Here is an 11,112-nt window from a genome sequence, read left to right as displayed (position 1 = left end):
GGTATTACTGGGTTTATATTGTTAGAACTAATTAGTGATGTGTATGTTTGAATAATTTTATGAAACCCTTTCCCCAGCCAGTTCCAGCTTGTCTGTATCTCTTCCTGGTCAGTAACTATAGGAGGAAGGCCATTATTCCAGATAGAGGTGTTAGTTGTGCTGGGCCGACCTGTATTGATCGCCTGTGAGAGGATGCTGAGCGGGGGAGAAGGACTATTTGCTTTAAAGTTCAATGGCTCTCCACTGCTGTTAGTGTTGCAGCCACAGGAGCAATCGATATCTGGACAGGGACCTGTGTCACCAGACACACTCTCCATTTAGAAACATCATAATACTGTGCTGATGCTGTTACCCCATGAGCAAGAGCTTGTGTTTAGATTTTTTTTTTTTTTTTGCTTGTTTGTTTTCCCCCCCCTTTCTTTTTGTCTTGGTTGTCATGTTTCCCCTTTGCACCTTACAAGCTGCTTTCTTATTTTATACTGTAGGCTGGTTTTTATCATGGTGGGCTGGAATCAGTGTGAATTGTAATTATAGATGATACACATGGCTGGAAGGGAGAGATAGAGAGAAAACACAGAGCTGAATAAAAGGCAAACAGTCATTTGCAGCAAAGGTAGGTGTCACAAGGTAACTGATTATGTAAAGAACACAGCAAAGGTGTTCAGTGGTGTGTATGCTTGTGTGTATGTGCTTCTGCACACCCACTTTTTGCCTATGAAATAAAAAATATATAATAAAATGCATTCTCTGCATTTCTTGGCTGTGGTTCAAGTGCTGAGGGGGAAGAAAGAAAAAGGGTGTGATTGTTTCTAGTTCAAGGTGTGTTATGCACAGAGGCGTCCATACATAATGGGGTATTGTCAGGGGGTTAGAGTGAGGATATTAATGCCCTGGTTTGGCCATGCTATTTGGTGCAGTGTTGCTCCCTGAAGGGAACAGTGAAAGAAGGCTGTTTTAACTACTCTATCCCCTGCACACCCTCTCCCCCAAAGACCCTGACTAGAGGTCACTCTGTTTAGTATAAGAGGTGAAGCCCATTTTCGTCAGGATGTACCAACTACTTTCCTCTCCTCCTCTCCACTGGTAAGCATACTGTAAATGCCCCGCCTTCTCTCATTGTGTCTCAAGTGTTCACCCTCTATTTAAACCCTTACAGTATCTCTGCTCATCCCCGTGTGTAATCCCTCTCACCTCATATGCATATGCATAGCCACTCTATGGTTGTGCATATATTTACATCAGACGCGGCCCCCCCCACCAGCCCCTACCACCTTATACCAACATTGCTTCAATGAACCTGTTTATGTTTGAACATTTTCACTGGCATTTGAACTCATCCCATTGATTTCTTTATGGCTAGAGGTTGTGAAGCAGATCCTTAAAGGGATTGAAATCGACCATCTAAATATTTGACTAATAGGTCACTGAGATCGCACCAGACCCAACCGACAAATTCAGATGGAGCTGCAATGGGAAAGAAAAGAGGAAGTGGATGTGTGTCTCCTGGCTGGAGGGAAGATTCAGCCAGAGGTGTGCTGCAGCAGGATGCAGACAGAAGGAAGCAGTGAGAAGCTGCAGTGCTAAACAGAAGTTGCATTTTGCTTAGTCTCCACAAGAGGGTGCTGCTGGACAATCCATCCCAGATCTTTCAGAAAGTGAGGGGAAAAATTCCAAAACAACACATATATTGATATATATCTACATTTAAACAATTGCCACTCTTGTCCTTTCATATAAACTTATGTACTTACACTTAAGTTGCAGTCCTGAAAGCTAAATTGATTGTCCTTACCCTTCTCTTAAGTACAGCTATTGAGAGTGGGTGACAGTAATTACATGCCAAGCCATCAGTGACATCAAGCAAAATTGACTTCACTCTTCCCTTGCTTTGTCAGTCTTTCATTTTGCCTGAACAAAAATGTGTTTCAGAGATAAATCTGAATGGAGAGGGGTCCTGACCGACACAAGGAAGAAATGTGAAATAATGAATCTAATTGAATGTCTATTAAAAATCTAATTTCTGTCTGATTGGGAAATTGAGTGGCAGTGTCCTGAGTATTACCTGTTCCTCACTTCACAAATGACAAGACTAAACCCCCCTCATTTCTTTCTTTCTGTCTTAATCTGCACATCATTTCAGGCTCCTTGTCATGATGCACAAAAAAAAATCCATCTTAAACTGCATTAGGATATACAGTTGGCAACATTTGTACTACAATTCCCTCCCATTATGCCCACCATGACAATAGCCCCAGGATACACAGAGAGACTCATGTACCATCTCCTCTGGATCATTTATGCTTAAATGAATAATGCATGCAAATATTCACTGAAAGAAGTGTGTGTCCTCAGTTATTAGCTTAGCACAAATGATGTATTTTACTGTACATATTCCATCACTGGCATATGTTTGTTGTCAAGTCAGTGGTTCTTAGATTTTGAAAATCATAAAAGAAAAAAAAGGATTTGCATTAGAAACATTAGAGGGCCGCTTGTCTTCACGATAGCTAGGCTCTACATAATCCACTTGTTATTGGGAGTTGTTTAAATAATGGTAATTACTGTTCTCTTTACATTGCATTCTACCTCATTAACAAGCTGTGTGTTTCCCTCTCTCTTCCTCACTGTCTCTTTTCTTGCACTACAGTTGTATGCTGCCGTGGCGTCTGTAGTCGTGGTGTCTGTTGTCATGGTGTTCAGAGCCCATGCCAGATGTCATAGTTAACTTTGAGGGAGAGAGAGAGAGAATCTTGCTAGAGGCTATTTTGTTGTCAGTGATTTAGATGAAATGCAGAGATGTTAAAATGTTACTTGTCCCACAAAGCTTTGCCTCTTTCTAGCTTTTTTCCTTTTTTTTTAGTTTTTGATAGAGATGGCAAATTTAGCTTGAGGGTACAACCTTTTGCTCTGTTAAATGCAAGAGCTTTGCAAAGCATTATTTGAAATTAGCATGAACAAGTAGGAATCAGAGAAGAACTGAAGGTGCTAATGTGTTTATGCTCTTTTAATGTCCTGCAAATAAAACCTAAGCAGAGGTCAGGAGAACAAAATGCATATTGACGCGAGACTGTCAGATTTTTACCTGACATGATTTATGTCACTATATCAGCACTTTCTTTCACACTCAGGCAAAGCTGTGTTAATGTGGCTTATCCTAATTTACTTCATTCTGAAAAGCAGTTTCTTATAACCATTTTATACCATTGTGTTGGTTTGGCAACATTTTGCACTGATGTAGTTCTCTTCACTCGGATTTCCATAAAGTTACAGTACAAATGTTCAATTTCTTTAATGTTGTCAGTGATAATTTTTAAATCAGATCTGATTTAAATACCTGTTAATGTAAAAGGGAAATAAAGGTTTATTATTAGATTACATCATGCAATTAGAAGCTGTTGCTGCATAATGAGGAAAGCAAAACAAACAAACAAAAAAGCAATTCAGGAAAGTTGAACGGATTAAATTATGGAAAAATGCATGCTTATATACTAAATGTATGTGTGTATATTTTACATACATTAATGAATTGCATTCATTAATTAGTCACATATAGTGCAGATTAACTGAAACTGGACTCCTGAAATAAACTTCACTTCAATTTGTTTCATTGAGTTGGTCTTCAAAATACATTCTGCATCTGAACATACAGCCTATCATTAAAATGTTTCTCTACATGTTCTACAACCATTAGCTAATATTTCAGCTACAGAAACGCAGAATCCTAGTGTTTTACATTTGTATTTATTTAAAATTGAAGCTGAATATTTGCAAACAGTAAATATCTCCAGTACAGTTGTTGGGCAATTAAATAAATTATGTTTATTATTCTCAGAATATGTAGATTCTGTAGATACTGTACATAGTGGAGCTGCTGTGAATGAATTAGACTGTAACATTTTACATTTAGGCAATAATTCATCAACTAACTTTTATTGGTTTAATTTATGAGAAAGCAATTTTCACTACCAGCATTGTGGTAAACATCGTTAATCAAAATACATTATTATAATGAAGCTGTTTTAAAATGTTTATTAAAGGAAATAGAAAAGGGCTTACCCTTGCTTTGTGCATCTTTCTATTGTCGCGATAATTAATAGCCAAACTGAATGTTTTCTTGCCAATGTAGATGAGCAGAGAGTGCCAGGGCAAGAAGGACAATAAATTTAACAATAGGTAGGCTTAACCTTAAATGATGAACTGTATGTAATAATACAGGAGTAGTCCCATGCAAATGTAGCACCCCACTGCCTTACACAATGCTGGAGACGACAGCCAATTAAATCTATCGATGTAAATGGCCAAACTAGTAGGCTGTTCCTCACTGGACAGTGGGTGGCCTCTGGCTTTTTGTATTTGATATTTGATTGTGTTGTGAAGGAGGGCTTTTGTGTACGTGTGTGTAATACTGCATCGCTCCAGGTTGAAATTATGATTCTGATGTGTTTTGGCCATAAGTGATGAGTCATCTTCGTATCCTTTGCATCCTGGGCAGCAGCAAAAGTGTTTACATTATATTTAAATTGCACAAATGGGATCCTTTGAATGTCAGGATACTGAATAGCACAGGAATATGTTGTGGTGCGGTTTTGCCTTTATTAGTGTTGCTTACACTATTTATCCTGACTACATGAAACACTTAGCAACTTTGTACTAAAACTTACACCACAAAGTGAAGCGTTAACACCCACCCAATCACTTCGTTTAATTTGGTGACAACCTTCTCTCTCTCTCTCTCTCTCTCCTGCTGTAGGGATGAGGAATCACCCACCACTGCCACCTCCCTGAGTGCCATTTCTTAATGAAGGCCAAAGTGTTAGATGATAAATATAGCTGAAGAGAAATGGCACATGTAAGTGATCTCATTTAGAAGCATTACATTTGAATTTATTGGGGTACTTAGAGGGGACAGAAGGGCCATGATTCTGAGAGAGAGAGGGGAAGGGTACAAATGACTTGGGTAGGGTAACCTTGTGACCGAAGATATACAGTACATTGAAGCTGGAGAAAGATGCAAGTTCTGTGTGTTTATGTGGCACTGTGAGATGTTCTTAAATACAGTGAGTGTATTTATTGTGTGTGAGTGCACAGGTGTTAAGGTTTGTGAAGTGTGTGGTAGATGCTGAGGAGAGAAACCGTCTGCATTAACTCTTGTAATGCCTCTTTTCATTCCATTGTAATGTGCAGTGACCTTGTATCCGAATGTGAGTTAATACATTCCTTTAATTGCTCAGTGCGATATGATGAAAAATGGAGCATGGTATTAAAATATACCACTTTAAATTTGACTATAAACACTGATGAAACACCATGCTTGGTATTTTGTGCACTGAATTATCATTAGAAAACACAGTTTGGCTGTAAAACCTGTAAAACATGAGACTTACAAGTAGAATGAACAGAGCATGTTTATTAAACAGGCGTTGATTTGTGTAGGGACATGTTTGGGGAACAACTTTCACTTTGTTCAGGACTCCTATTCTGTGTATAATCCTTACATTCGACAAGAAGAACTTTTGCAGGACTGAGTTGCCTGCTTGCACAATTCACTTTTAATTTATGTTTGGTTTTGTTACGGTAACTACACCCATGTTGCGCAGTCAACACTTCACAAGAGTCCTACAGTCTCTATAAATGCTGGCAGAGTGAGACACACATAATCAAAAACCTGCAATATACTTCCAACCAATTGACACAGTTTGGATTGCAGAAGATGAACAACACATTCAATCCATTTCTTGGCTCCGAAACATTTACTAAATACAGTGCCTGGTTGGTAAGAGGGATGTTGACAGAAAATCAAAAGCAATGTAGCAGTAGCGTCCTTTAATGGCGACTTAGCTCTACTTTACACTCCTCTTACAAAGATCTACCATTTGAAAACAATCAATCCCTTCATGAGAGCTTGTTATTTTCTCCTATAATAAGAGTAACGGCTTTTCATCATTCCTGCACAGCACTGATTGTGTTTACACTGGAAATATACGCATTCATGGCATGGGTATGAATAAAAAAAGAGAAAATAGCTTTGAATCCTGCTCTCACCCTTCTTTCACTTCTCTGTTGAATTTATTGTTGTCAGATGTTACCGAGGATTGAACATATCCACATGGCATGTCGGCAGCTCGCCATGAAGGTGGCACAGAGTGCCGCAGAGCTGTGGGGTGCTGGGTTTCTCCTCCCTGTCTTTAATTTGAGATTTACCAGAGAACATTTCTTTATGTAGACACGTGGGCAGTTTCATAAAACACACGGTACACTTGTGGTCCTCTTCCCTCACGCTTGTCTGAGGTCACTTTTGCCTTCATTTCTCTCTGAAAGCTCCTGTTGCCAGTTTATAATTCTTGTAACCTTCTGCTCATTTGCAACTTCATATTCTAGGCGTGATAAAGTTAAGTGGAATTCTATAGAGTCTCTCTTGAACCAGGTGCTGATAAAGATTTCTTAACAAATGTTTTTACTCCTTGCAGACCAGTGGGTCGGGATCTTGTTGAGACCCACTAACACACTTAAGAGGACACTGTTTCTTTTTTATGACCCTGCCTATGGCACAGTCTCTGTATTAGCCCCTGTTACATTTTTTTTCTCACAAATGACCGTTTAACCGTCTTTTCCGTACCCTGACGCCTCGCCTGTTATTACTGCCATTGTTTCTCTTTCTGCTTGTATACATGAGGCTGGGCTCTTTAATATGCGGAGAACTTTTCCTAGGCTTTCCTACGGGCACACTGGTCTGTGTTTACTCCTCAGTCAAAATGCCTTCTTTCCACAAGTTTGACATGCTTTTTTGTTGCCATGGTAAGCCCTTCCTTAAAATATATATTTCTGCTTTTGGCCTGGATGGTTTTTTTTAATCTCAGTGGTTTAGAGCCTGTTGCCCCCAGGGCCAGATTTAAATGTGTGTGGGTCTTCAAGGATTTCTCCGCAGAAAAGCCGTTTGGATTGCAGCCTTACCGCCATACAAGTGCGACCGAATTGTGTCATATCAGGTTTTTGAGCCATCGTTGGAACCAAAGGAAAGTCCAAAGGATAAGCAAAAAAACACAAGACAAAAGCTGATGAAAATGGACCAGATTGGATTATGTCAGACTTGGCATGTGTCTCGTTATGAGGGAAGTCTTCGTTCTGTCTTATCACACTCTGCCTTACAGCTAAATGAATTTATAAAAAAAAGGCAAAGCACAGCTCGGTTCCTTTGAAAACAACAGCCAGATCTTAATTGTATACACTGGCTTAAAGTGGTGTGAGCTCTGCATGATGTTCAGTCACAAAGCAGGAAGTGAGAGGAAGGAACAAGCATCCACTGTGCAACTGCATTAACTTTGGAGACACTGACCTCTTTTTAGGGAGTTATAGATGGGGCAGTTGTTTCAACACTTGAGATGAATTTTGCCCATGAATACGTTTTCTTATTGGCACATGTGCAGACTTGGAAGTTATACTGCAGCATCTACCCATGAGCCCTTATGTCTAGAGAGCCACTATGTTCAGGTTTAAAGTTTAACTCTCAGCGTGTATGTATTGTATGTATGTATGCAGAAGCTGTACTAATGCTGCTCATTACTTGTCGCACCAGAAAATAAATTAATCTTAAAAACACACTATAGAAACAGACTAGTACAAGAGAAGATGTGTTTATGAAACAGCAAAAAATAAACAAACAAATAAATAATAAGAAATTAAACTTCTATCTATCTATCTATAATAATGATTTCATAATCACATAGTTTGTTTAGCTTCATTCTCTCCCATTTCTTCATCACTTTTAATTAGTGCATCTCAACCTTCATGTCTCAAAGAGCCAGGAGGCTGCCTGTTTGCCACATTCAACAGGTAATCAAGACTGATTAAGCACCGAACATAACCTAATTGCATTAGATCTCAGAGGCATGCTATAACCACCATAGCTGCAAACACACACAAGTCTTTCAGAAAAAAAAGAGGAAGAGAAAGAATTTTCTTCTTCTAAAGCAAGCAAAGGCTTTTCATTTGAAACAGAAAAACCAAACATGGTGACATAAAATCTTGCATCACGGAACAAACTGAAAAACAAATGTCAAAGGTGTTTATGGACATTAAAGCAATATAATTGAGTGTACAAATTTTTGGAATCGACAGCAAAACAGAAATGATCATGTACAGTATACTCTGTCTATGTTACTGTGAACATGCTATGTTTACTCTGCCACATCTGAACTCCTCCTGTAGCACCGTGAAGGCCTTTAAGTATGCTGTGACATGTCTTGAAGTCCTTGTTTAGCACCTTTCTCTGTGTGTTCAGGGTGTGAACTGATACCTGGTGTCAGCTAGCGTCAGGGACAGAAATGGTGACAGATAGATAGCTGAGGTCTGCATAAACGAAGCAGGAGGTACACTGGTGAGAAAAGAAATGAAAATGGGACACAAGAAAGAAGGAAAGAGAGGAGAGTGAAAGAAAGAAATGGGGCTTTAATATGAGGTTGTCAGCTTTTTCTAGTTTAGCTCAGGAGGAAGCTGTTTTCTTGGATTTTGATGGTTGGATCAATGCAGCTTTCCAGCCATTTCTTAGTGCGTAGTGACATCAACTGTTGCTGTCTTTATCACCAAACACAAAAGCCAAAACCAGAATTTTCACAGGGCTCAACCTTATTACCACTTGTCAGTTGATTATGCCTTTAAAGTTGGGGGCCAAGAGTTCAGCAGTGAAACACTTGGAGGCCAGGAAACCAGGAAAGAAATCAGCTCTCTTAATCCTGGCTCTTAAATGATGATCGTAGCTGGAGGATACAGACCTCTGTGTCCATCATTACCAGGTCAGCCAACTGCAGCACCATTACTAATGCAATCACCACTGTGATCTAATCTTCAGAAGACTGAACCGAAATAAACAGATAAACATTCCAAAGATTTGGCGCAGAAGAAAAGAAAAACAAAAGAAAGGATGTGTAAATGAGTCATCCGCAAAAGGCTCACCCGTTGTGGACTCTTGCAGCTGCCCTTGATAGCCTGAGGAGGTATGAGCTATGTGATACATGATCGTTTTGATCATACAACAAGTAAAGCCCTTCTCATTAGCACAAATCATGCTCTCGGTTTCAAGTAGGTCACACGTTTCATCGTCTTACCAAATGAGACGAGCAGAGAAAGCTCGGGCCGAAAAGTTAAATGTTAATAGGATACTTGGAAAAATAATGAATAGTGTAGTACAGTGTCTGGTGAAAGTATGTTTAAAGCATGTATGCTTAAGGTCATCTTCCATGGTACATCCAATTCAAGATCTGGGACACAGCAGGTTGTGCAGATATTTCCCCCAACTCATAAACAGTCCAGATCAAGGGTCAAACACAGCTCTGTTTCTATCATAAAGAAATCTACTGCTGAATTTATCAACTTTGATCGGTTAACACCTGGACCCTTCATAATTTAGAAGCTGCTCTAAATGCTGTGGCCAGGCTACATCTAAATGTTTAAAAGTCAAGTGAAAGAAGGAGGCAGTTAGGCCTGAAGTTATGTCCTCCAAGGGAACTTTACAAAGATCCTCTTGCAGATTTATAGCCACTTACCTAGGAGTCTGAGTAGACATTCATAAACATAGCTTCAAACAAAGCCTCATATCCGCTATCCCTGCTTGTAAATAAATACAGATATGCCTCTTTTACAGACAGCAGCAATCTAAAATATTACCACCAGCATAATTTTATCACACACATTAATATTTTACAGCATATTGTATTTTACCACATTGAATCTTAAACTTTCATAGCCGGCCCCACGGATTTTATTCCTTAGGAGTCTGTATCATTATTAGCCAAGATGTATAGCAGGTACAGCAGATGATTGCCTTGCTTTTGTGCACTTCACCATTTCATAGACTATATTTTCACAAAATTAGAGGAATCAACAGCGCTATGTTGTTTGCTTTACTCAGGTTACGCCTTCTAAAGCTGAATGACTTTGTAACTGACCTCTGTATTTTTATCCTGAGCTTTTCTGGAAAATCAAAACTATAGTTTTTTGTTTTGAGTTAGTGGCATTATGGTCCTTGTGTGTCCGACACACCTGGCCAATAAAGTAGATTCAGATTCTGATTCTATGAGGTAAAAAAAAAAAAGTTAAAACATAAATAATTGTGTTTGCAATAGTCCTAAGATGTACTATGGCACCTTTCCTGACAGTCCATTGTTATTTATTTATTTAGAAGGTACCAGTTCATTAAAGTTAGGCCACACATCTATAAATTACCCATGTAAATGTAAGACCCTATTAAATCTATCTTGAAATGTTGAGCTTCTTACCTAAACCAGTGAAAGCCAGGCTGTACAGTATCTGTCTCATTATGATGGGAATAAACACTAACATCTGCATGTGTGTATTTGCATCTGTGCTCGTGTTTATATTTGTGTGGTGATTTAAGTGTTTTGGTGTCAAAACAAGTCTAATGAGCTGGTGCAATAATTATCAGCCATTTTGCTCTCAGTTAAGTTAATTGAGGCTTTATATTAGAGTTAATACTGCTGCCTATGTACATTGTTTTGCATTTGCCAAAATGGCCAGAAATAGTCCTGCAAATAATTTATATGTTTAATTTGTGCATGTCAGCGTTTTAATATCTCCCTATCAACCATACTTATGGGCTTTGACAGTTCTCCCCAGATGGAAGTAATTGATCAACCCCAGTTTTCTGTACTTTTACCAATGCAAACAACTCGTGTATATAATAGTATCAAAGTCAAAAGGGACAAGTCGTTGCCCTGCTTGTAGCCTGATTTACTTTAGTGCAAAAGTCCTAATGTGTTTTATTTTTGTAAACATTAAAGAACAAATGAGTTTAATGGCATTAATATAATTTACAGTGCACTACAGAAAGGCTCATCACATATTAAGTGATGTTAAAGATGCCTTTTAGATTCCCTCTGCACTTTTTGCAGAGCTGTCTGTCATGTTTCTTCCTCTCTTTTTCCTTCTCACTTTGCTTCATGTATTCGACACGTTCTGTGAAATTCCCATCTCATTCAGGTGAGCATGAGCTGATCCCCAGGCCCTTTGCTATTGTCAGGAATCTCCCAGGCTATCGGACTCTCCTGGGGCCCTGTTTTGCACGCCAAATTGATGTCTCTGACTGGAAATGACACTTTC

This window comes from Monopterus albus, unplaced genomic scaffold (genome assembly GCF_001952655.1).
Source record: "Monopterus albus unplaced genomic scaffold, M_albus_1.0 scaffold23.1, whole genome shotgun sequence".
NCBI lineage: Eukaryota > Metazoa > Chordata > Actinopteri > Synbranchiformes > Synbranchidae > Monopterus > Monopterus albus.
The sequence above is the reverse complement of the archived record's forward strand: the minus strand, read 5'-3'. Positions refer to the sequence as shown.